Source organism: Neofelis nebulosa, chromosome X (assembly GCF_028018385.1).
Source record: "Neofelis nebulosa isolate mNeoNeb1 chromosome X, mNeoNeb1.pri, whole genome shotgun sequence".
NCBI classification, from domain to species: Eukaryota; Metazoa; Chordata; class Mammalia; order Carnivora; family Felidae; genus Neofelis; species Neofelis nebulosa.
The window spans coordinates 8,119,041-8,146,688 of record NC_080800.1 but is presented as its reverse complement, the minus strand read 5'-3'; the positions used below and the strand labels follow the sequence as shown (position 1 = coordinate 8,146,688).

The 27,648-nt window shown below is 45.1% G+C and overlaps 1 protein-coding gene across 1 annotated transcript in view; it reads left to right on the top strand.

The window, feature by feature from the left end:
* The window catches only part of MID1 (midline 1), a 588,063-nt gene that overhangs the window by 7,043 nt on the left and 553,372 nt on the right, over positions 1-27,648 (top strand). Inside the window, exons 2-3 of the mRNA XM_058713622.1 lie at positions 14,684-14,777; positions 25,059-25,173. The gene's annotated coding sequence lies outside the window, so the exon portion shown is untranslated. The remainder of the gene's footprint in view (positions 1-14,683; positions 14,778-25,058; positions 25,174-27,648) is intronic.

Below are 27,648 nucleotides of genomic sequence, written 5' to 3'. Positions count from 1 at the left end.
CTCTCCCACAATTCCTCTCGTTTCCCATCATCCTCTGTTATCTCCCACAATTCCTCTTGTTTCCCACCATCCCCTGTTCTCTCCCATAGTTCCCCTCATTTCCCACTATCCTCTGATCCCTCCCACAAGTCCTCTGGTCCCCCATAATTCTGTGCTCTCTCCCATGTTTCCTCTCATTTTCCATCATTCTCTGTTCTCTCCCACAATTCCTCTGGTCCCCCACAATTCCCTGTTCTCTCCCATGTTTCCCCTCCTATCCCACCATTCTCTATTCTCTCCCATAATCCATCTGGTCTCCCACAATTCCCTGTTTTCTCCCATGATTCCCTTCTTATCCCACCATTCTCTGTTCTTTCCCACAAGTCCTCTGGTCCCCCACAATTCCGTGTTCTCTCCCATGATTCCCCTCCTATCCCACCATTCTCTATTCTCTCCCACAATCCATCTGGTCCCCCATAATTCTCCATTCTCTCCCACAGTTCCCCTTGTTTCCCATCAACCTCTGTTCCCTCACACAAGTCCTCTGGTCCCCCATAATTCTGTGCTCTCTCCCATGTTTCCCCTCATTTCCCATCATTCTCTATTCTCTCCCATAATACATCTGGTCCCCCACAATTCCCTGTTCTCTCCTATGATTCCCTTACTATCCCACCATCCTCTGTTCTCTCCCACAAGTCTTCTGGTCCCCCACAATTCCCTGTTCTCTCCCACAGTTCCCCTGGCTTCCCACCATCCTCTGTTACTTCCCACAATTCCCTGTTCTCTCCCACAATTCCTCTCGTTTCCCATCATCCTCTGTTATCTCCCACAATTCCCCTTGTTTCCCACCATCCCCTGTTCTCTCCCATAGTTCCCCTCATTTCCCACTATCCTCTGTTCCCTCCCACAAGTCCTCTGGTCTCCCACAATTCCCTGTTCTCTCCCATGATTCTCTTCCTATCCCACCATCCTCTGTTCTCTCCCACAAGTCTTCTGGTCCCCCACAATTCCCTGTTCTCTCCCATGATTCCTCTCATATCCCACCATTTTCTATTCTCTCCCACAATCCATCTGGTCCCCCACAATTCTCCATTCTTTCCCACAGTTCCCCTGGCTTCCTACCATCCTCTGTTACTTCCCACAATTCCCTGTTCTCTCCCACAATTCCTCTCGTTTCCCATCATCCTCTGTTATCTCCCACAATTCCCCTTGTTTCCCACCATCCCCTGTTCTCTCCCATAATTCCCCTCATTTCCCACCATTCTCTGTACTCTCCCACAATCTATCTGGTGCTCAACAATTCTCTGTTCTCTCCCATAATTTCCTTTGTTTCCCACCACTTTCTCTTATTTCCCACTGGTCCCCCACAATTCTCTGTTCTCTCCTACAATTCTACTCATTACCCACCACTGTCTGTTACCTCCCAGAATTCCCTGTTTTCTCCCACAATTCCTCTCGTTTTCCACCATTCTTGTTTCTCTCCCACAGTTCCCCTTGTTTCCCACCATTCCCTCTTCTCTGCCACAATCCCTCTGGTGCCCCAAAATTCTCTGTTCTCTCCCACAATTACTTTTGCATCCCACAATTCCCCATTCTTTCCCACAATTCCCCCTTTTCTATGAAGCCATAGAAGGATTTTATTTTATTATTATTTTTTAAATTTTTATTTATTTTTGAGAGACAGAGAGCTTGCAAGCAGGGGAGGGGCAGAGAGAGAGAGAGAGAGAGGAAGACACAGAATCCAAAGCAGGTTCCAGGCTCTGAGCTGTCAGCACAGAGCCCGACCAGGGACTTGAACTCAGGAGCCACTGAGATCATGACCTGAGCTGAAGTTGGAGGCTTAACTGAGCCACCCAGGCTCCCCCATAGAAGGATTTTGAAAAGAAGTTATTTGACCTGACAATAGGAAGAATTTGTATTCTCAACTTTGCTCTTCACCACTGTGCTTATATGCCTGGAGACCTTCACTTGGCTCCTTGCCAACACTGGCAATGAATTGCACAGTCTTTGCTAAGGCCTGAATGAATGAAGCAAGTTCCTAAGACACAGCTCTAAGACACAGCCAGCCCCCACCTCCCCTTATAGCTCAGGGTTCCTTATTCATCAGGGCCCACCTTCTGTACTCAGAGGCACCATGTCTATCTCACGTCTATATCAAGGGTCAGGGCTGCCTCTCACTCATTGAAACAAATGCTACTTTTCTTCAAAGGGATTTGTTGCCAGTCAAATTGGATTGCTAGAGGTTATCATTCTGTTTAGTATTTTCAATACCATTGTCATAGCTTCAGAGGACATACTATTGCCAAGCAGTAAGTTTCAAGCTTTTGTTTTCTTTTTATGAGTCTGGGGTCTTTTAACATAACCTCTAAAAATGAATTAATTATATGTGTGTGTGTGTGTGTGTGTGTGTGTATCTTTGGTTTTCATTGCGTAAGGAGACCATGCAATAAGATAGTATCACAAATATCTATACCTATTAGGATTCAAGAGTTAAAATACGAATTTTGATATCCCCTAAAGCATATTTCTTGGAAAAGTATGTCTGCTGTGGTGGTGATAGAGAATGGTTTATCACCTTGTCTTTTGTGGCTTTAATTCTTCAATGCCACTTTTTTAAAAAAAAATTATTTATTTTGAGAGAGAGAGAGAGCGAGAGAGTGTGTGGGCAGAGGAGACGCAGAGAGAGGGAGAGAAACAATCCCACGCAGGCTCTGGTCTGTCAGAGCAGAGCCCGATGCAGGGCTCGATCCCTCGAACCATGAGATCATGACCTGAGCCGAGATCAAGAGCTGGAGGCTTAACCTGAGCCAAGGTCCCCCTCTTCAATCCCACTTTTGAGTGAGTCCAAATTACTTAAGAGAGCCTTCTCATCCTTCCTCTACAGCCGCTCCTACCTCACCTTCTTGATTCCCCCCCCCCCATTTTTACTTCTCTGTATTAACTCACACTGCCTCCAACAAGAAATGAAACTACCAAATAAGCAGGAGTATGTATATATATATATATATATATATATATATATATATATATATATATATAGGTTGGCTAGTCAAGCATTCTCTTCCTAGTAGTGAAACCCAACTAAAGTCAGAAGATTCTTTGGTAAATGTAGAATGATAGCAGAGAAAAACAAAAGCCTTGGTGGATGTCATCATTCATACTTGTGGCTTTAACATCCAACCATACCTGATGATTTACATTTCTTTGTTTGCAACCGGCTCTCGCTTTCCTGAGTTTCAGTTCTGTGTTCCGAATTGCTTCTTGGATTTCACTGCCTAGATAACCATTGTCATCACAACTGCGGTATGTCCGACCCTGAACTCATCTTGCCTTCCTAAACCTGTATATTTCTCAAAATCAGCAGCCATTTCTTTTACTCCCTGTCTACTTGCTTTCTACAGCTTAGTTTTCTCTTTATACAGTAAGATGGTGATTTCAGATAACTAGTATAGTCTACTATGTTCCTCCCCTCTAAAAGAAAAATCATGTTGAGAGATCCTTAAGTGTGGTTTATACCTTAAAAAGTTAAAGGCAGGGGCGCCTGGGTGGCTCAGTCGGTTAAGTGTCTGACTTCGGCTCAGGTCATGATCTTGTGGTTCATGGGTTCAAGTCCTGTGTCAGGCTCTATGCTGACAGCTCGGAGCCTGGAGCCTGCTTTGGATTCTGTGTCTCCCTCTCTCTCTGCCTCCCCCCACCCCTGTTCATGCTCTGTCTCTGTCTCTCTCTCTGTCTCTCTCTCTGTCTCAAAAATAAAGAAACATTAAAAAAAAAAAAGAAATCAACTCTTTTTCTAAAATATAAGTGTATTAGTCTGTTTGGGCTGCCATATAACAGGAAAACATAGACTGTGTAGATTAAACTACAGAAATTTATTTTCTCATAGTTCTGGAGGCTGGAAGTCCAGTGACTATCAGCCTGCCTTCAGGGCTGTCTTCCTGGCCTTCTAGATGGCCACTGTCTTGCTGTGTCCTCACTTCTCCTCTCTGCACGTGCAGAGAGGGAGCTCTCTCGTATGTCTTCCTGTAAGGACGGCAGTCCTATCAGAGCAGGAGCTCACCTTTATGACCTCATTTAACGGTCTTTGTTTATTTTTTCACTAAAATTGGTATATAGCATTATAGCAGTTTCAGATGTACAACACAATAATTCAGTATTTGTATACACTACCAAGTGATCGCCACAATAAGGCTAGTCACCATCCATCATCATCCTGAACCCGCCTTCCCCTCTGATAACCACCAGTCTGTTCTCTGGATCCATGGCTTTTGTTTTGTTTGTTTGCTTGTTTTTCAGATTTCACGTGTAAGTGAAATCATACGGTATTTGTCTAATTCCATATGATTTCATTTAACTACGGTTACCTCCCTAAAGATTACTGTCCCTGAAGTGATATTTGGGGTTAGGGCTTGAACGTGAGGATTTTGAGTGGGACACAATTCAGTCCATCACAAGGAGGTGGACGTATTTTCTGTTTGTCATTTTTCTTGTGTTTTCGCTTGTGGGAAGTTTTGCTTTGAGTAATTTTTGTGCACCTTCATTTTCAGTCTTTTATGGTTTCTGGGTATTGGAGCATAGTTCAAAGTACTCTTTTAAGCCTTAAATAAATCCTTTCATATTTTTTTTTCTCAAATTTTTAAAAGTTTTCACTTTTTATTTTCAAACATCAATATATTTGAAATTTATCCCGGTGTAAGGAATAAGTTACAGTTCCAATCTCTCTATATTTTTCAGACATTTACTCAATTGTCCCGGGATGATTTATCCAATAAACTATGCCCCCAGATACCCCTTCACATATACTAGATTTGAGATGTCTCCTCATTATTATGATGCTAAATCCCCGTGAGTTCTTGGACCAATTTTTGGACTTTACCCTGAGCCATTGTTGCATCGGTGAACATTAGTTGAAGTGTTGGGGCCATCTGGCAAATCAGTAGCCTCTCGTTTCACTTCTTTTTCAGGTTTTCTCTTGATACTTTTGTTTGTTTATACTTCTCAATGAAATTTGTAGTTGGCTGGTCAAGTTTTTTTTTTAAACCTGGATGGTAATTTCGTGAGGATTATGTTAAAGTTATATATTAATTTAAGAAGACTAGAACTCTTGAGAAAAAAGAGTTCTCCTGTACATGAAGATGCAGCACCTTCCCAAATGTTGAGTTCTTTTGTGTTCCTCAGTGTCATTTTGAAGTGTTTTTTCAAATCTTAGATATTATTTTGCTGAGATTATTTCTTGGTATTTAAACTAGTTGTTGCAACGGAAGGGAAATCTTTTCTCTCCTTATGTCTTCAGACTTGGAGTTGGTATATTTAGGCAAGCTTTTGGCTACGCTCACCTTATGTTCTGCGGTGTTTTGAATTCTCTTATTGCCTTTCGTCTTATTTTTTGTTGATCTTGGATCTTCTGGGAATTCTTTCATAGCATCTCCACTAATAATAATTTTACTTCCTCATTTCCAATCCTCAGGCCTGTCATTTCTCTGTCCTCTTAGTTGCATGGGCTTGGGATTTCCAGCAAAATATTAAATAATAGAAGTGGTAGTGGACACTTCAAAATTTTATGGGAATGCTTCTAGCATTACTTATCCATTAAACATCGTGTTAACTTTTAGATTGGCATAAATAGAGTTTTCCTAAATCATGTTCGCAAAGAATGCGTATGTCTCTGTTTTACTATGAGATGTAACAAAATCAACAAATGCTTTGGTGAATGGACTTCCACAGGAGAGGATAAAGGGGTTGTTTCCGATCTAAGTTGATGTGAACTGAGCCGGCACAGCCAGAAAGAGGAGCCCAGAGGCAGAGGTGACCACGGGAACATGAGTCCCTGGGAAGTATCATATAACTTAGGGAAACTTGATCTTCTGTGGATCTGGAGATTCAAGTGAATCAGATCTTGAGCTCCATGGGATAGGGAGGCCAGGCCTAGCTGCCAATGGCTTAAACTTTGCTTAAGGGTGAATTTATTAAATACCTATTACATAAAACGTGGTGAGTTGATAATAAAACATTCTGTGGTCTTAAAATCATATGTTTGGACCAACGCTTCTCATACTTGAGTGTGCATACACATCCCTCCGGGATCATGTGAAAATGTGGATTCTGATTCAGTAAGTCTAGGTGGAGCGTGAGAATCTGTTTCTAGTCCTCACAAGTGCCCAGGTGATGCCAGTGCCCCTACCTTTATTTACATAATGTCACTAATAATAATATGCTCGATTGATTTTTTTTTTAAATTCCTCGATTATTGCACAAAGCGGCCGCATTGTTTAATTCATTGCTTTTTGTGGTATTGCAGCGCTGAGCACTGAACCACCCGAAGTGAGAAGGGAGCGTGTGCACTGATGTGGTTTGAGGCCCACCTATAAGAGCTCCCCTGTGCGAACACGCTTGTCCCCAGGTGAGCCTTTCTGCAGTGCCGCAGTGAGGAGTGGCTGCTAACGTGGAAATGTGGCAGTCCTCGTGAGCGCCGTGCAATACATATTTTGTTGTGTCAGGTGAAATAGAATAGACTGCGTCTTATACCAGTGGTTAATTATTTTATTTTCATGGTGAACGGCTCAGTCTGCCCCCAAACTATAAGAAAACACTGGAAACCATCACTTTAATTTTTTTTTAACGTTTATTGATTTTTGAGACAGAGAGAGACAGAGCATGAGTGGAGGAGGGGTAGAGAGAGAGGGAGACACAGAACCTGAAACAGGCTCCAGGCTCTGGGCTGTCAGCACAGAGCCCGACGCGGGACCCGAACTCACGGACTGTGAGATCATGACCTGAGCCGAAGTCGGACGCTTAACCGACTGAGCCACCCAGGCGCCCCATAGAAACCATCACTTTAAACCTTTAACTCCAATAGATTAATTTGTTTTATGAAAGTTTTGTCCCTGAAAAGAAACCTTAGCCGCATGCTTAGGTGATTTGCAAAGCAGGACCAGTGAGTATTGCATTGTTGGGTAGTGTTTATTAGAGGCAACGTTGGGCTGTTGTAAAATAATTCTTTTCTCTACCTTTCCTTTCTTTCTTTCTTATCGGCTCTTTCCCCTCTCTCTCCCTTCCTCCTGTTCTTCTTTCTTCCTTCAAGCCTTCTCTCCCCACCATTCCCCTTTCCCTTGCTTTTAGCAAATTATTGAGCACCTACTATGTGTAAGACATGCTAAACACACACAAAAAGATGTGCTTTGGCACTAATAATGAGGCCCCAGGCCACTGGGATCTAAAAGAGATTTGAGGGGCACCCGGTTGGCTCAGTCGGTTAAGCACCCTCCTTTTGATTTCAGCTCAGGTCATGATCTCACCGTCCTTGTGTTTGAGCCCCTTATCAGGCTGTGTGCTGATGGTGCAGAGCCTGCTTGAGATTTTGTCTTCCTCTCTCTCTGCCCCTTCCCCCATGTACACATGTGCGCATGCCTGCCCCCCCCCCTCCACCCCCAGAGGTAAATAAATAAACTTAAAAAATAAGAGAAATTTATTTTTAAAAATAAATAAATAAAAGAGATTTGTTGAAGTTTATCCTTCAAAGGCAGGGGTAGAAGGGTGGCCGTTGGAGGAGAACGTTCCGGCCGGAAAGGAAACAAGATGTGAGTAAAGGAAAGACAGGCACTTCCGCTCAGGATTTAGGAGTGGCAGGAATGCTTGGTGTGTAGGAGCTTAGCACCAAGTTAGTATTATTTACAGGACCATGAGCCTGGCCTCTAATCTAAAAGGAGCACGGGAGCGAGGCATAGCAGGTGGTGAACCAAAATAATTCACCGTGATGTGACAACTGTGTTGAAATACAAACTTCATTAGGGGTAGGGAGGCAAGAATCTTCCCTTTTCTGAGTTGAAGGTAAGCCTCTTCAGTCCATATTTGCTTTCCTCAATTCTAGCTCCTCCTTTTCTAGGAAACACGGCGAAATAGTTTATGCCAGCCATAAAAAGCACTGACTGTATTTAACGCAAATTTGTGAGCTAATTATGCTATGAAAGTGTTCCTTGGCTGTTTCACATGTAATGCGTGTTCACGCCCTCAAAATAGTTCGTATGTTTGGGATCCCAGATAGCCCACCTTTTGTTTTTCAGAGAAAACATTCAGTGGCTGTGGCGGGATGCGTTCTCGTGTCTACTCTGTGCAGCCTAGGCTGGGAATGGACCCTCAGACTAGAGAGCAGATTGAAACACCTGGAAACTCTCTTTTGCTTCCAGAACCAAGAAAGCGGCCGTTGTATCTTAACCATCTTTTCTCCTTGGAACCTCACCCGGTGTCTGCCACATGCCTAACGTAGCAATGGATGGATGCGGGTGATCAGGAAGGAGAAACAAAGCCCACAGCACACTACCAAGTGGCTGCAAAATTATCCCTGTTCTGAAGACACATTCTTTCTCTTTTGTTTACCATAGGATACCTTTCTTAACCTAAAGCGGATAGGTGGGAGGATGGGCGGATAGGTGGGAGGATGGGCGGATGGGTGGTTGGGCGAACCAACCAGGGGGGTGGGGGTGGGATGGGGGGGATGGTAGGTGGGTGGTTGGGCGGGTGATGAATTAAGGCGCGTACATCAGTCCCTACTGACCAGTGAGACAATTTAATGTCCTTAAACTCTGATGACTTAGGGCAACTCTGTCAGCTATTTTTGAGTTTCCATCGTGTTGAAGTTTGAAATCACTACAACTTTTATGCTTTTGATGCTGTCTCTTTGTGTATGATCTGCTGAAAGTTTTGCCAACCCAGCAGTGATGTTTCTATGTACTTTGTGCCGGTTTAATGTTGGCTTTTGCAAAGTTGTCCACGCGTGGTTTATAAACCTTCATTTTTGTTGGCATTGAATGTTTTCTCATCACCTTGGACAATGTTAGAAGACATTTTATGGTGGAAGAGTTTACAAAGGGATAATACAAGTTAAAAAATTATAGTTATTAATAGTGGTTTATTGTTTACATTATTTTTTAGTGTTTTATTTATTTGAGAGCGAGAGAAAACAAGAGGGGGAGAAACAGAGAGAAAGGGAGACACACAGAATCCAAAGCAGGCTCCAGGCTCTGAGCTGTCAGCACAGAGCCCCATGCGGGGCTCAAACCCACGAACCATGAGATCATGACCTGAGCCAAAGTTGGATGCTTAACCAACTGAGCCATCCAGGCCCCCCAGTAGTGGTTTAATTGGACCAGACAAATGGAACCCCAGGTCTGGATCCTCTAAATTAACAAAAAACATATTTGAGGTAATCACTTTCATATTAGACTTTGCAGGAGTTTTTTACAAGGGGCCCCCCAATTGGTGAGATCTTCACCAATTGGATGCTTCTTGTCAGTTGCCTGAATCTGTGACCCTGTGACCCAGCAGCTCTTAGTTTGACATTACTAACAGGCCTCCACACAAACTTTTCATAATCTTCGGTGTCAGAATTTAAAAAAAAATTTTTTTTTTTTTAATAGTTTCGGAGGGAAGAATCCTAAACCTTCTGGCTTAAGAAAATCCTAGACAAAAAGAAATGGCCACTTGGGGGCGATGGAGGTTCAGAAACCGCCCGGCTATTCCCTGGGGCAACCGAGCACTTTAGCTGGTTTATTTATTCAAAGTTGGAATTTGGACGTGAGAACCACGGAGCTCAGAGAAATTCCTGGATGAGGAACGCAGTCCTGGGAAAAACCTACCAAAGATGGAATTAACACCTTGGCGGACCGCCTTTAACACAAAGAGCTTTCCTTCCTTGTGGGTCTTAGGAATGGACTTGGGTTCCCATCAGTCTGAAACAGAGGAAGCCAAGTTAAACTGCAAAGAACTGAGCCAGCGAAGAAGCATGCTTGTTTATCATTACCTGCAAACACACGGAAACGCACAGTGCCCTTGGCCTTAAGGCATCGCCCGCCATCTGGCTCCGAGTTTTGGCTGGTGTGGGCAGGCCTCAGTCAGGACCTTTCCTCTGGGGAGGGGGAAGGTTGTGGAGTTTATCTCAGGAAACTCTGAGTCATAGCTTACACTTCAGGTGACACTTGAGGAATCTAGTGAGGCAGAGTTTAGACAGGTCCCAAGGGGTATCTTTTGGAAGACAAAGGAGGAAAACAATGTGTCTTCACCAAAGTGGTAATTTTTGCAGCCACTTGGTAGTGTATGTGGGGCTTTATTTCTCCTTCCTGATTATGTCAGCCATGCTTGGGACCACCGGTAGGTTTGGGGTCCATCCGTGGCCCCAGACTGTGGCTAGCTCAGTCTGTCCAGCATCGTCAATGTGGTGGGCCCAGCCACTAATCCTACTTGGTCTTCTCCGCCCCCCCCCCCCCCGCCCCCCACCCCTCAATCGATCCCATCAGTGTCCCAGCATAAGGCTTTTGTCTTGCGTTTACTCCAAGACGGGTCAAAGGACCTGGAGTTGTAGAACTCAGGAATGCATAACAGCATACACACATCCAAGAAATGACGTGGCATCCCATGTCCTAGAGGCTGTCCATTTCTTTTTTTTTTTAGTTTCATTTTATTTTTAAATTTATATCCAAGTTAGTTAGCATATAGTGCAACAATGATTTCAGGAGTAGATTCCTTAATGCCCCTTCCCCATTTAGCCCATCCCCCCTCCCACAACCTCTCCAGTAACCCTCTGTTTGTTCTCCATATTGAAGAGTTTCTTATGTCTTGTCCCCCTCCTGTTTTTATATTATTTTTGCTTCCCTTCCCTTGTGTTCATCTGTTCTGTCTTAAAGGCCTCATATGAGTGAAGTCATATGATATTTGTCTTTCTCTGACTAATTTCGCTTAGCACAATACCCTCTAGTTCCATCCACGTAGTTGCAAATGGCAAGATTTCATTCTTTTTGATTGCTGAGTAATACTCTGTTGTATATATACCACATCTTCTTTATCCATTCATCCATTGATGGACATTTGGGCTCTATCCATACTTTGGCTATTGTTGATAGTGCTTCTGTAAACTTTGGGGTGCATGTGCTCCTTCGAAATGAGGCTGTCCCTTTCTTTTTTTTTTTAATTTTTTTTTTAGCATTTATTTATTTTTTGAGAGGCAGAGAGAGACCGTATGAGCGGGGAAAGGACAGAGAGAGAGGGAGACACAGAATCTGAAGCAGGCTTCAGGCTCTGAGCTGTCAGCACAGAGCCTGACGTGGGGCTCGAACCCATGAACTGTGAGATCATAACCTGAGCCAAAGTCAGACACTTAACCGACTGAGCCACCCAGGTGCCCCGAGGCTGTCCATTTCTAAGTCCCTCCAACCTGGCAGAGGGATGGCCGAGGAGTTCTAAGATTGCAGCTAGGAGGAGGACCCGTGGATCCCAATACCCAGTCCCCTGTGCCCTCTGGGAGTTGCTGATGCGTGTTTCTGAGGACACTCAGAGAATCTGGAAATATGTTATGTCAGTGAGGACATTTTGGGTTTTGAGTGAGAAGTCCAACTTGGATTAGTTAAGCAGAAAAAGGAATTTATTGGTTCACATCCCTAGGAAGTCCAGGAGTGGGTAAGACCTCAAGAGGGGCTCAATCTGGGGGCTCTGCCTCCCTCTTTCAGCACAGTGTTCCTTTGTTTGATGGCCTCTCTCTCAACTTCTTTAACATTCTGGGGAATTAGCTCCTATCGGTCACATACTTTCCCTTGGACCAGCCGCTGTGTCTCAGGCTGGAATGGGGCAATGTGATTTGCTGGGGCCTGGAGCGTTGTAACTCACAGCCCACCTAGGACCACACGAAGGGGGAAAGAGGGCGCTCCCCCAACGAAACGATGCTGGACATGCTAAGGCAGCACGAATCTGCATGCAGATCCTTTGTATGGACAGAAAGATCAAGAAGCCAAGCCCTACTAAGAGATCCATTAGCCAATAGTAATATTAATCACAATTGCAGTTTTGCTTCCTTAAATTCCACCACAGGCCTAATGAAAAGGCTCTGGATTCTTGTGCAAATCATTTGAGGAATGTCTCTACTAATTCAAAGAGGATCTAAGAACTGTATTCTATTGACAAATGTCTCTATAAACAGGAACCCGAGTTGTAATAAATACAATAAGGAAAACAGCCTGCTTTCAATACCGGATGCTGAAAAGGGAACACACTGTCTAACAATGCAAAGGACAGGCCATTGCATTTAGGACTAACAGTCCCGAAATTATTCCTGGAAACCCCGCAAGGTCTACATAATTATTTGCAAGGCTCCCTTAATGCAAGTGATCTGCTTTCTATGTAAATGCTAATCATATAAAACACATGCCCTGAAACACAACAAACTGAAACGAAATAGAATTTCAAGAAACCGAGGACCTAAAATAGCTATAAACAAAAACTAGTAAGGTGTGACTGGAGACAGTGGGACGTTCGGGCCTGAGTGACAACAGTCTGTGACATGGAGAAGGAAGCCAATTGTGTGACGGGATGATTTCCTGATTTTTTAAAGTTTATTTAGTTTGAGAGAGAAGGGAGAGAGAGAGAGAGAGCGAGTGGGGAGGGGCAGAGAGAGAGGGAGACAGAGAATCCCAAGTAGGCTCCAGGCCTTCAGCAAGGATCCTGATGTGGGGCTTGATCCCATGACCCCGAGATCATGACTTGAGCTGAAATCAAGAGTCAGACGTTTAACCCACTGAGCCACCCAGGTGCCCCGATTTACCAATTTAAAGGTGGCTTTTATATCTAAAATAAAGGTGCCACAGGCCTGGAAGCCACCCCCCCACACACACACACAATTCTGAGGTCTAGAAGAAAACCCAAGGCTCTGTGGTGGGGTGGCCTGGAAAGGGCACCTTTCTGAATGTTCAAGTTCTCCTCCGGGCTTGCTGGCCATGAAGGTGACCGTCACTTCTCGTCTTAGAGCCTCCACTGCCTCATCGGCGAAGTGGCAAGAATACTGACCTAGGGAGTTGCTTTGCAGATGAAACAATCTCGTATGGGCCTAGCCCAGGAGTAAGCACACTTCCGTGAAGGGTGAAGAGTAAATATCTGGGACTTTGTGTGCCAGTCTCTGTGACAGCTACTCAGCTCTGCCTCCTAGCGGAAGCCACCTGGGCAATGTGGCCAGGGTGGGAGTGGCTGTGCACCAGTAAAAGTTTGTTCACAAAATAAAGGTGGCTTTCGACTGAGACCTTCGGGCCCCAGTTTGCTGACCTCTGATCCACTAATTGTTCCTTCCTCCTGGTCCTGTTAATCCTCTTGCCCCTGGTCAGAGAACATCCTTCTGTGGACTCCGTTGTGCCCCCACCAAATTCATAAGCTGAAGCCTTAACCTCAGATGTGACTCTTCTTGGAGATGGGGCCTTTGAGGAGGTCATTACAGTTAAATGAAGCCCTAAGAGTGGGGCGTTAATCTGATGGGCTGATGTCATTATCAGAGGAAGAGACACCAGAGCTCGCTCTCTCCGCTATATGAGGACACAGCGCGGCAGCAACGCTGATGGCACCTTGACCTCAGACTCCCAGCCTTCAGAACTGTGGGAAAAGAAGTATCTGTTGTTTAAGCCACCCCACGTGTGGTGTTTTGTTATGGCGGCCCCAGTAGACTAATACAGTGACCCATTAATTAACTTATCAATGCTGTGGCTGCCTTACATTTCCTTCTTCTCTTTCCCCCTCCCTCCTCCTTTCTTCCTCCTCCTTTCCTCCCCTCCCTCCTTCCTTTCCGTAGTGTTTATGTCTCTCAAATGGAGCTAGAAACATCTGCCCTGCTTATCTAATAAAATTTGCGTGAGGCTTAAATTAAATAGAAAACATAAGGTACGATATAGCACAAGCTATCACTAAGGTATTTCCGTTTAAGGTCTATCACCTGTAGTTGCAAATGCAAACTACTACGTGGGACAGCAAATCTGGTCCCAAATGCCCTTCCCTCCTGCCCCCCACACGAGGTGACTTGGGTGATGGAGTGGTGTCTGTGTTTATCTGCTTGGGCACTCTCCTTTTTTGAGCAGTAGGGGAGTTATAAGGAAGCTAGGAGGAGAAAACATGTATGAAAGGATTCTGGTTCTAGTCCAGACAGAGTGTTTTCCCTCCATTCGTTGACGGTCAGTGGTATCGCGTCCTTCATTCAGTAAATACAGATACAGTTTCTACTCTATGTCAGGTGCTGTGCTGGGTACGGTGGATACAGAAAGGAGAAATCAGATAAAGGCTTGGGCCGCGTGTGTGCGCGCATGTGCGTGTACGCACGCTGGCAGAAGGGGAGAGGAGGTTGGGCTCAGAACAGAGAACCATTGAATGAAGAAAATAATTACAGACTCGGAACAACTTCAAAAAAGAAAACCAACTGGGCCACACGGCAGAAGTTACAGGCATGGGTGTGCTGGAGACAAAATCCGCAGTGGCCATGGCCTCTTTACCTCCCCTTTCATCATCTTCCCTCCCCTCAAGCCCAATCCCCAAGGCTTTCCAGCTCCTAGTTTCTCCTGCAAATGTTGAATCAAGATGGTGGTCTTCTTGTTGGGATCATTCCTCATATACGGTTCGCAGTAATCGTCACAGCTCTTATTAACATGTGCTTCTGGCCTGGGCACTACTCTGCTAGGCATTTTTTGGTAATAAACTTTCAGTTTTAGAATAGTTTCATATTTACAGGAACGTTGCAGTGACATACAGAGTTCCCTTACACCCCACACTCAGCTTGTCCTGTATTAACATCTTACCTCAGTATGGTACATTTGTCACAAGCAATAAACCAACTTTGATACATTGATATTAACTACGATCCATTCTTTACTTGCGTTTCATTAGTTTTTACCTTAATGTTCTTTTTCTGTTCCAGGATTGCTTCCAGGATGCCACATTACTGGCTGTGACGGTTTCTCAGACTTTCCTTAGTTTTGATGACCTTGACAGTTCTGAGGAGCACTGGTCAGGTATGTTGTAGAACACTCCCGAACTGGGATTTGTCCGATGCAATGCGTTATTTCTTATTCTTACGGCTAATCTTCAGTGTTAATAGAAATTATCGATTTCATTATTACAGATGAAAGCACTGAGGCCCAGAGAGGTTAAGGAACTTCCCTAAAGTCGCACAGCTAGCAAATGACAGAAACAATGATTCAAACTCAAGATTGACATGAATTACGCCACGCATTTACTCTGCCCTCCCCCTGCCTCAGCCCCGATCTGCTGAATTCCTGACAACAAAAGAGTTCCCTTCAAGGCTGTCAGGGTGATTTCTTTTGCAGTTGTTCTCCTCACATAGTTTTAAACAATTTATTAATGTGTTTAATTAAATTAGAGCAATTTCCCCTATCAGTTATTTGCGGAACTGATTATTCGTGTAGCTTCAGTGGCTGTCTTCTTGGGGTAGTTGGTTAATTCAGAAAGAACATGGCCAACCAGTCTTCAAGAACCTGTGTTTCCAGTGGCTCAAACTGTGCTCACCTGGGGTCCACAAGTATCACCTGGGCTGCTTGTTAAACAGGCACTTCCCTGGGGTAGGTTGATCGACCGTCCCAGTTTGCCCAGAACTGACCAGCTCCCAGGATGCGGGACCTTCTGTGCTAAAACCGAAACCGGGACTGTTCCAGGCAAACCAGGGCGGTCGGTCACCCTAGCACCGATCTCTTGTGAATTGCCAGGGCCCAGCAATCTGCTTTTAAACAAACTACCCGGGAGAGGGCCCTAAACATACAGAAGCCGGAGAGCCGCTACATCAGATACGGGAAAGAATTCCCGGAAGAACTGGTGGCGGGTTTCTAGAGACACTGAGAAAACACTGATTTTCATCCGGGTATGTTTGATTCTGCGTGAAGTTGAGAGAAAAAAACAATCACCCAGCCTTCAGCCCAGATGACATCAGTGGGGATCGTTGTTCACTCTTTGGGTAAGAACTGAGCATTGCTTTCCCAACTCGACAGTTTTGTTGAGGGATGATGGGAGCTCCCAAAAGATATCAGGTCCCTCCGAGGCCATTATTTACCACGTGGACTTTAAGATCACATGCCAGTTAACGCAGTGTATCTGAAGTTTTATCTTTTTAACGTCTCATTACCAAAATGATCAACTACACGTTTTACACACATTCGTTTTCATTCCAAGTCTTTGAAATCTGTGTGCATTTTATACTTACAGTACTTCACAGCTCAGCTGCTCAGTTTTTATCAGAAATACTTGATCCATATCTAGATTGACGCGACTGAGTTTTTCCGAATGTATTTAACCTAAGAGTAGTCCAACAGCTGAATCGGGTCTTATTTTCTCAATTTTCGTTTTAATTGTAACCAAAACGAGGAACGCAGTTTGTCAGGCTCACTAATCACATCCCAGTTACTGAATAGACACGGGTGGCTGGCAGCGTTGGAGATGGATGGCCCGGCTGCAGGGCAGTGCTTCTCAGACTTCAATGGGGGCATCAGATCACCCGGCAGTCTGCTTAAAAGCTAGGTTCTGATTCGGGAGATCTGGGGTGGAGCCTAGGAGTCCGCCTTTTGAACAAGCTCCCACGTGACGCCGATGCTGCTGGTCTAGGGACCACATTTTGAGTAGCAGGGGACTGCAGTGACCTTGAAGGAGGGCTACCTCAGTTTTGATTTCTCTACTTGCTCAGTGGTGTTCTCTCATTTTAAAGGCTAGCAGATGTGCATGTGATCGTGTGAATATATATAAAACACACATGTGTACATCCATACGTGTATGTGTATGTAGCTGAATATGTGCGTGTGTCTGAACTTGTGTAGATACGTAAGCTCTGCAAATACAGAGAACACTTCATGACTAGAGGTGTTCTGTGTCTTCACTTTCTTTTTACTCTTGAGAGAGAGAGAGAGAGAGAAAGAGAGCAAGCAGGGGAGGGGCAGAGAGCGAGGGAGACAAAGAATCCGAAGCAGGCTCAGAACTGTCAGCACAGAGCCTCACACAGGGCTTGAACTCACCAACTGCGAGATCACGACCTGAGCCGAAATCCAGAGTCGGACGCTTAACCGACTGGGCCACCCAGGCGCCCCTTCTTCACTTTATTTTAAATTCAACTTACTCTTCTTTGGTCCCTGGAACTGAACAGCAGCTGAATGTTGAATCTGGATTTAAGTCCCTATATGTGTTTGTTTGCTTTTTCAAATGCGTGCAGTAGGTTCCTTCATTGTATTTCAACGTTTGAAGGTATTTAAAAAGTATTTGATGGCCCCCCCTCTGTGGTTTTGTGAACTGTGCAGAGTAACCTCCAGTTCCATCTGGTTCCCTTGTACTTGTGTGGGGAAATTTTATGCCCCATTATTTGTGTTTCTATAGACGCTTTTTCATTCTTCTTTAGACATCGGTATGGAAAGGTTGTGAATTACTTCTAATAACTCCAGCATCTACTCAACTATTCAATTCACTTGGTTCCTCTGATCCAAAGCTGGTTTAACTCCTATGCCAGGTTCTGAGAAACAAACACCGCCTCTCCCCACCCCCCAAATTCAAAAAACAAAAACTAAAATTGACAGAGTTCTCTTTGTCAGGATTTATGAGAAAGTTATTGGGGCATAAACAGCCACCAAAATCATAGTGAAATCGGAGAAATTGGTCATGCTCCTTTTATTACCCTTCAGTTTCTTTTAGGGGACAAGCTTTCCATGGGAAATCACCATTATTTTTGGCAGTTACTGGAATCCGACAAAGGAAGACATGAAGACTTTTCGAGAAAAAACAGGGAATAACCCAGCCTTCCACTAAAGTGGAAGGAAATAAAATGAGGGATAATAATTAGGTATATCAAAGCAGGATGGAGGGTAAAAATGTTAATTTTTACTTTAGTCTCAATTTTAATTTTATTATCTGTTATTGGCTCTGTGTGGTGGAAACAATTGCGTATCTTTTTCTTTATGGGACACAATCCTTATTCTGTGTACAGTTATAGATTCCAATAATTATAAGATCTGGCACCATCCATGAAAATGGCCGCTAATTCAAAAGCTTCGTTCATTGGGCTGAATTCCGGAGGGTTCAAAAATCTCCAGGGAAATCAAGCTAGGGCTCAGCATGAATAGTCTCTTAATTTTATTTCATTTGTTTTAGCTGCATAGGTGTCTCTGGGTGAAGTTTGGATATGCTACATTTTTTATTTCCTGTGGATCACGTTGCATTTAATAATAGCTAATAATAGGGGCACCTGGGTGGCTCAGTTGGTTAAGCAACTGACTCTTGATGTCGGCTCAGGTCACAGTTCATGAGATGGAGCCCTGTGTCAGGCTCTGCGCTGTCGTTCATGCGCGATCTCTCTCATAATAAACAAACATTAAAAAATAATAGCTAATAATAATAGCTAACATTCATTAACCGCTTTTTAAAAAAGTTTATTTTGAGAGAGAGAGAGTGCGCGCGCGGCGCACGCACAAGTTGGGGTGGGGCAGAGAGAGGGGGAGAAAGAGAATCCCAAGCAGGCTCTGCATTTTCAGCGTGGAGCCCGACATGGGGCTTGAACTCACAAACTGTGAGATCAGGACCGGAGCTTAAATCAAGAGCTGGATGCTTAACCGACTGAGCCACCCAGGCGCCACGTTAACTGCTTAATATATGTCAGGGCCCTATTAATTACTTTATTTGCTTTATTTTATTTAATTCTCATAACAACTTCATAACATAGGTACTGTTAGTATAATTTTTAAAGAACTAAAAACATAATCTTGTAAAAACACAGAACGAACACCTGTCAAGAATTTATTCAAGTCATTAACGAGAGGACCATAAGAGGGTTCGACTGATTCCAAAAGCATTTTGAGGAACTTGGTATTTGTAGGCATTTTGAGGGGAAAAAAAAGTGTTGGAATAAGATTTCCAGGATAGATTCAAAACTGATTAATAGGGCACTAAAGCCACAACCTTTGCGGTTATCTTTTCAATTGGACAGAAATCTATGAATTAACATGTAACTACAGAGCATCTGAATTCTAACCAAATAAAAAATAGACAGTCAAACAAGTGCATTCCCTAGGTAATGATGTAACTCTTAGGTCGGTAGGTGAGTGCCCTAGGGAGATTTTGAAAGGTCACACCTCGGGCCATTTCACCTCATTCAAAGTTGGGACGTGTTCTTAACAAAGCTATACTTATTCTCATTTTAACAATGAGGATGCTTAGAGATGTTAAATTAGGTGATAAAGGAGTCTTTGCAGGGACTGAGCAAAACTGGAGCCCTGTGCTTCTGACACTGCAGCCTAGTCTCTTAAACTAGGTGAAATCCATTTTGATCTGGTTTATAAAATTCTCTCTCTCTCTCTCTCTCTCTCCCTGTGTGTGTGTGTGTGTGTGTGTGTGTGTGTGTGTGTATGTACATGTACGTGTGGCAGGGGAAAGGATTTGGAAACCAGTATTCTTTTTTTTTTAATTCTTAAAATGTTTATTTCTGAGAGAGACAGAGCGTGAGCAGGGGAGGGGCAGAGAGAGGGGGAGACAGAATCTGAAGCAGGTTCCAGGCTCTGGGCTGGCGGTACAGAGCCCGACCCAGGACTCGAACCCACAAACCATGAGATCATGATCCGAGCTGAAGTCGGATGCTTAACTGACTGAGCCCCTGGAAACTGGTATTCTAACCTGGATGTTTTGGGGGCTGTTACTGACAAAGCTTATTCAGATGGTGGCAACATTTTGACCATTTTTTCCTTTTTTTTTTTTTTTAAAAGAAAAATCTCATCCCTTGCCTATTAAACATCCATCATTAAAAGAGAAGTCTAGTCTACTGGTTGCTTAGGAATGGGAGGTAGGGTTTGCACTGAACCATCACACACATTATCCTTGCCCTTGACCACCAGCACATATTTGAAAACTAGCTGGCCAGGGGGTTAGACTTTGAAGTTCTGAAACAGACTTTTCCTTGGTACAAAGCAAAATGTGTTCATGCAGAGTCTAAATCCACGAACCCCAGTCTGTAATCAGCTCAGCTATCCAGCTTCAATGCAAGAGAGTTAATACATGCCTTTTAGGTGTAATTTGCATGAAAGATAGTCTAAAATCTATTGGGTTTCAGAGAGAGGGAGAGAGAGAGAGAGAATAGGAGATTACATTAATTGAAGGCATGTTAAATTTGTACCCATCAGAGGACCAGGGGCCAGATTAAAAGGTTAAAATGTGGAGATGGGAGGTGGGGGGAGCGTGTGGAGATGGGAGCTTGGCAGTGTGGGCAGACTGTGCTTCTCCCCTCCCCACTCCTACTCTAATCTCTTTACCTCCCGTGAGCCAGGCAGCTGCCAAGAGGTAAACGACTAGGACAGGCGAGGCCTTGGGCTGTCCTGGGGGGTCCGGGGTTGGGGGGATCTGGACTGGACTGCCGCCCAGAGTGGGAGGGGGGTCGCTGATGATGGCCAGAGGGTGGCCGATCCCCGCTCGGTGTTCAGGACGGATGGCGATCCCACCTGAGCGTGCTGGGTGTCCGTGATCCCCGTGAACAGTAGGTGGAAGAAAGGTATAGAAGCTAACAGCGGTCACGTGGCCAGTCGTAGGAATGAGGGTGGTGAGGACATAACTTCTTCCTGTTGTGATATGTATCCGTACAGGTAATAAAATTTGGCCTTCCTTGACCATCACGTAGGAACGTATGACTCAATACTTACTTTGTAGCCTCACTTTGGGGGAAAGCACAAGGCAATTCAGGCTGCACGAAGCAGGATAGAAGCATCATGTTGTTTACTTATTTGAAAGTTAAAAATGGGTGAAAGGAGTGCATGCTGCCCAGACAAAGGGGTGGAGTGTGCATCGCTACAACTACCACCCTTCCGAGGTGTCTTCTGAGTTCCTGAAGAGAAGTAGGAGACTGACTCTCTTACAGTCCCCTTCCCCGTAGCGTCCCACGTGAGGGTTGCCGAGGATGGTGGGGGGGGGGGGGGCTTTTTTTTCAGGTGACAGAGGAGCGGAAGCCGTTCCGCTCAGGGCTGTTTGCAGCAGGATGTTGGGCAGGCGGGAGGCTCACGGCGGCCTTGCCGGGAGAGATGGACACAACCAGGTGCTTTGCTGGTGCAGACCGAGGTTTCTCTGAGGTTCTCTGGGAGCACACTCCCGTAGAGCTCGGACAAGCACCCACACTGCTATGCCAGGCTGAGATCGTCAGTGTCTGTGTCCCTGGTCTTTCCTAGTGATTCTCCTGACCCGACTGTGCTAATGGATTCCGACGGAAGCCCTGATTATTATATTAAATTCTTTATTCCTGGAATGTTCCGAATGACCCTGTTGTCTCAGCTTATGCCAGCAGTTTGATAAAAGACGTGCATCTCGATGCCTTGAAGGGAAATGCTGTTGGAAGGCAAACAGCATCCGATCCGCACAGGAATCAGAAGTGCTGCTAAGCACATGGTAAAATATAGAGAATTAAAAAGCACTAAGATTTTCAATCTGACCTTGAGATAAGGTCCTTCCTTAGGTTTCAGTCTGTTGGAGAGCCATTTGCATCGTATCTCAGGGGTCAGCGAACTATGGCCTGTGAGTCAAATCCAGACTGTCGCCTGCTTTTATAGATAAAGTTTGATCGGGACACAGCTGTTTCCATACTGTCGATGGCCACTGTGCTGAACCGTAGAGCCAGATTTGAGTATTTGCAGCAGAGACCAGGCGGCACACAAGGCCAAGAATATTTGCTATTTGCCTTTTTACAGCAAACGTTTGCCGACTCCCGTGTTGTCCTCATTCCCGCTTCCTTCAAAACGTAAGGGTTTTGTCTCTGTCATCATCACCTTGGCTCAGCGGGATTAGACTAAAATACTAAGGCTTTCGCAAAGCCATTTCGGATGCCAGAAGGAACGTTTCAGCTGTCTGAAAGTACCCACTTACCAACACTTCTAACTTGGCATAGCAACGTGTCATGTTTCATTAACTGCATCCCCCTTGATCATTTTGGCTACCTTTGCAGCATTTTGCTCCCTGCCTTGCGAAAAGTAGACCAATCTGCTGTTCCCATGGTCGTGCCGTTCCCGCAGAAGCCCAGTTCCCACATGGACCGGGAAGTGTTGCAGAAAGGGGAGCATTTTGTGTCCGAAATTCAACATTTTAGAAGCAGCGGAAGAGCGATTTGACACATTTCCGGAAATCTAGAGGAAGGGGCTTAAAATGCTTTCGAAGCAAAACCCTCACTGAGCGTGTTTGAACTCTATTTTTTGTCACTTGGCCGTGCGAATCCTTTCTCTTTGTCAGTCACGAAATGGAGCTTGCCCCCTCTAAACGGTTGCTGTTGAAAAACTCTGGAAAGGTATAGTTTAGGACATGTAACAGCCACGTTGTGACATTCAGAGAGGATTCTTTAACGTTTGGCTATGATATTGCATCTGTTATAACCCAGTGAGCCTACAAATGCAGAAGATAATGAATGTATTGATAAATATTATGCATTCATGTCCACAGGTCAGTTATCAAGTTTTTTAATCCATTCAAAAAGTATGCGTGTGTATGTGTATGTGTGTACGTATGTGTTTATTTATTTGGCTCCTGCCCTAGGCCGGGCCCTGCTGCGGTTTTTGGGCATGGGAGGACAGGAGGTAAATAAGGAGAGAAAGGAAAGTTCTGGAAAACCTCACACGCCTCTCCTTCGGGAGAAGTAGCTCGGTCGTACGAACCCCGTGTCTGTGGCTGTGAAGCTCGTGGCTCTAGTGTGGCTCCGGCAGGCGGCCTCCTCCACACTTACTCCTGGCCTGTGTCCTCTAGAGCCGTGTTAGCTCTGCTCACAGAATGACTGCAAAAAAAGCATAGGAGGGTCCTTTTAAATGGATGTTTTTGTGAAGAGTCAACTATAGAGTTTGTATTGGACCAGAGTTAATGTGGAGCAGCAGGAAGCCCCTTGCGCTCCCCTTTCCAACTCCATAGTCTGACATTTATTCTTCTTGACAGGAAGATAGACTGCCAACTTTGTTTTTAATTATTTGAATAAAATTACATACATCATTCTCCCTTTTCTTGTGCTTCTGTCAGCCAAGTGAGATGAACGGAGTTAATATCCACACCCTGAAATGAAGCCAGGAACATTTACCCCTGGGTTCCCCCCTCTCCCCCCTCATTCTGTACCCCCCCCCCCGCCCCCACTCTTTATCTGCCACCCTGCAGACGTACCGCACATCTCCACGCATCTAACCTGGCACCTGAATAAACATTTTCATAGTGTTTTCTAATGCCTCCTTCCCACCTCCCCTCCCTTCGCCTCCCCTCCCCACTCCTCTCCTCTCTTCCCCTCTCCTCTCTTTTCCTTTCCTTTCCTTTCCTTTCCTTTCTCCCTTCTCTTCCCTTTCTTCCTTTCCTTTTCCTTCCTTCCTTTCCTCTTCCTTCCTTTCCTCTTTCTTTCTTCCTTCCTTCCTTCCTTCCTTCCTTCCTTCCTTCCTTCCTTCTTTTTTCTTCTTTCTTTCTTTCTTTCTTTCTTTCTTTCTTTCTTTCTTTCTTTCTTTCTTTCTTCCACAAAACGGTCAGACCCTCCTTTTTTTAAATTCTAGTGTAAACACGGAACAAATGTGTAGCTCATCATAATGGACATCTGTTACAGGAATAGTGGCGAGCTCGTATCTCCCAGATTAATCACTGTTTCTATTCATTTGGAATTAGCAACCTGTGACTTCAAGTAACTCCCTGATGAAACAGAACACACATTCTTTTCACAGATGTATAGAAATAGGAATAAATCTACAATTTGGCAAGTGCTCCAGATGCGGGACACAGTGCATGCTTATAATAAGAAAATATAATAGCTGTCTTAGACTAATACACGGTGACTCTGACAAAGAGGAATTTATATAGTCGAAACTTCTTGAAAGCAGCCTCACCTGCATAAGTGTTTTCTAAACTCTGGCCCTGAGGGCCTGTAGTTTCCTGACAAAGTTTTCTCATGTTATTTGTCCTCCTTGGAGACTCGAAATTCTTCATCACTTCGAAGCAAGATAGAAATTTGGAGGCTATGAAGCATAACAGAATTATCGTCTGTAGGAGCCAGGGTCTTACTGGCTACCCTCCTTTGTCAAGGTATGTTTTCAGAAAGAGTGCATTTCTGTGTGCTAGGACTGTGTATCCAAGACATCTATCATATACGGATCATTGAGTACAAGTCCACATAAGCTAATGATTCACAGTTGTAACCCACTGCACGCTCAGATGGAATATTGCACTCAAACCCAAATAAGGAGTGTGCAGCATAAAGTATTTGTTGAATTCATTTGTGCTATGAGTGATGCCCGCATTTACAACGAGGCCATTCCTTCGTTTGGCAATGGTTTCTCGATCCTGTTCCATCAGAACCTACTGGTCCAATCTTGGTGGCGTTCTAATTTGGGATATGAAGACCTGAACTTTTTTTTTCTTTAAAAAGATTCGTCTAATGAAGGAGCCATTAGACTCCTTCACTCCAATGGCAGATGGCCATTGGCATAAGGCCAATACTGCGATAGAGCCTCTGGTAGACATCTGCACTGCAGAACGGTCAATCTCTCTTCAGTGGGCTGTAGACAGCAAGAAGAAATTCAGAAAAGACTAGAGACTTTGAGAAGATGGTGTCTTAGTGGAGTCCCGAAAGAGGGTTATTTATCTGGGGCTTTGGGGAGAGTACTGGACACAGGCTAGGGACAGAGCGGGAATGTCACTGCTTATCTTCCGTAGGTTGCGTCGTGCTTCTATTCACTTCGGGAAACAAACTTTAAGAGCGTGAGAGATGTAAGCAAGAAAATGATATAGCAGGGTCAGGGTTTGAGAGGAAGAGATAAGGGATAGTTTGGGCCACTTGTAGCTCTTATAATCTGATGGTAGGGGAAACATCAAGTAGTCTACCTCTTGTGTCCTATAATTGACTATGCTGAGGGTAGACAAGATAATAAGAAAACCGTAGACCAAAAATGGTCAAGTATTGGGCGCCCGGCTGGTGGGCAGAGCTTGTGACTGTTGATCTCGTTGTAAGTTTGAGTTGCACGTGGTGTGGAGAGATGACTTAACAATAAAATATTTTTAAAAATGAGTAAAAATGGTCAAATATTGGTACATTCTATTGGTCAAATATTGGTACGTGGGGTTCAGTCTAATAGGTGTAACATGTGTGTACATGGTACAAAAATCGCAAAGCACAAAAGAGAGTGAAAAGTAGGTCTCAATCCTTTCCTTCTCCCCTACTCGTCCATTTCCTTCCTCAGAGGAGACCACTGCTAGAGTTCTTCCAAAAGGTATTCTTGCCATATTCAAGCATTTCCATCATGTAACACGTTGTTAAAATGGGGCTCTTCTAGGGTCACTTTTGGCTGAGGAATGAAGACAATGACCGCCACATTCCAAGATACCACCAGGACAGTCATTCTCAGTAGACTGTGGAAAACCTGAAGAGAGGAGTCACCGACATGGAGGGTAAGGGTTCAGAGGCGCTTGTGGGGAGGGGTTTCCTTGTGGGAAATGGCACTGAGGGTCCCACTGCTCCTTCCCCCTCAAGAATGAAGGCAGAGGGACTTTTATCCCTAACCCCTGGCCTACTGGGGGGAATGTGTCAGCGAGACCGAGCTGAGACATGTGAAGTCTGTTCCTTGCATCTGAGGAGCCTGGAAGGCTGGTGCCTGACTCACCTGATGAAGCCCGGATGTCCCATGATCAGAGGGAGGGGCCTCTTTCTGGAAGGAAACTGCCCTCCCTCCAGGGTTGCATGGATTCAGGAGACCTTACGTGGAGTACGTGATGGGAATATTGGCCCACAGTTGTTTTAACAGGGATCTTGTAGCAGGGTGTTGCAAGTCGGTTTCTCCCGGAAGTATGCTGTGGGAAGGAGTTTGGTGCGCACATGTCGAAAAGGGGTCAGCGGCTGGGAAGGGGAGAAGAAGGAAGCGGGATTGGGTAGAGGGAGAAGCTGGGCTGCCGTTCAGGCCACGTCAGCCTTGGCCATCCCCTTGGGTAGCTCCGGTGTGAAATGGCCCATCATAATGATCCCTCTTGGGGCCAGATGGCACAGATTTTCTACCATTACTGTGGCCAACCATCCTGGGAGGGGGTTCTGGATAACACATCTCAATGGCCATCACACGAGGCAAGGGTACCCTCGAAATCGAGCCCGAGGAAAGGCTGGGATGTTTAAGCCTAGGGAGGAAAAGACGCTAATGTTGATGTGGTTTATTTTGTTGCTTAGAGATGGATGCTTGATTCTCCTTTGAGGGCGATTGCTCCTCAGTTGTGGGGAAGAAAAATGACCACAGCAAACCTTTTGGTTATGCCAAAGGGAAGCTGTAACTCTAACCCATCTGCATAATTCTTCATTGGAGGCCAGAATCGTACCCTCCCAGGAGGGGAACCTGGGGCTGGTGATGAAGGATAAACTATTGTTACCTCTCTCTAGGTCCCAGGAGAGTTTGGGGATAGGGGAGACAATGGTCAAAACCCTGCCAGGGTGAGTGGTTAGTGGGAGGAGGGCTCTACTCTGCGGCCTGGTCGACACCAGGAGCTACACTATTTTGTGTCGTTTCACATTTGCGTTTCTGCGTTACAGTCCTTACCTTTTAGCCTCGTGTGGTCAGTACAATTTTGTCAAATTATACTTCCGAAGTTATATTTATATCATGAAATTATATGGTGTCAGCAGTGCTCTGTGAAACCGAAGGGGGGATGGGCAGCATCCCTACCGGGGACAAAGCTCTTGACGCAGCTGGGAAAGGCCGAGCAAGGCCGGGAGGCAGTAAGCGCCGAATTCCAGTAGCCACAGGGCACCAGGGTGAAGTGAAGGAATAGTCTAGTCTGTAGGAATCTCCATCCCAGAGACGCGGGCTGGAGAACACGCTGTGGCGTGAGGTGGGGCTTTGCCACCATTTCAGGCACATCCGTGGGAGGTGCCGCCACAAAGGAGGAGCGCTTGGCTCACCTGAACATCCGTCCTGGAGGGACTGCAGTGGTTTCTCTAAACGCCATCCTATCCGGCCACTGCTTACGTATCCGGAGTCAGCCTTGGGTGTTGCATGTGTTGTTGAATGGGGCCACTTTGGAGAAACTCCGTTCCAGTGCAAGTTAAATTCAGGTTTCCTTACCTGCCTCTTCCTAGCTGTCTCTTTATCCTCCTCCCTTCAGCACTTTTCAGGTAAACGTTGCTTTGATCAGGAAGCATGGTGTGCAGTAGAAGCTTTGCTTTGGAGTCACAAAAGCTCCTATTCCATATTGAGTACTTCTTTTTTTTTTTTTTTAATTTTTTTTTTAACGTTTATTTATTTTTGAGACAGAGAGAGATAGAGCATGAACGGGGGAGGGTCACAGAGAGAAGGAGACACAGAATCTGAAACAGGCTCCAGGCTCTGAGCCGTCCGCACAGAGCCCGACGCGGGGCTCAAACCCACGGACCGTGAGATCATGACCTGAGCCGAAGCCGGACGCTTAACCGACTGAGCCACCCAGGCGCCCCAATATTGAGTACTTCTTACTGGTGCAGATGCTGGCTTACTTCACACAGTACTTTCCCTCCCGCACACTGAGTCTCTACGGCAATTGCGTATAAAGTGGGTGCACTTGACTGCACTTACTGTCTGTTGCTCAGATCGTCATCGATTTGACCAGGAAGGAACCTCTTTAAGCTGCTTCCAGTGTCCTTTTGAAATGACTTTATCTTTGACACCTTCCTTGATTTCTGGCACTACGTGATGTCTCAGGCTCATCTTGTGTCTTCTCTGCCACCGAACAAGATCTGCAAGTGGCCATTTTCCCGAGAAACTCTAATACCTTGCAGTAGGGATTGGAATTAGAGGCCCAGATCTAGGGGCTTTAGCATTTATTTCTACTGATCATTTTAGTTAGCACTGCATGACTGTGTACACAGAGCGAGTGTCTTCGTGCATTCATCCAAAGAGCATCAGTGAT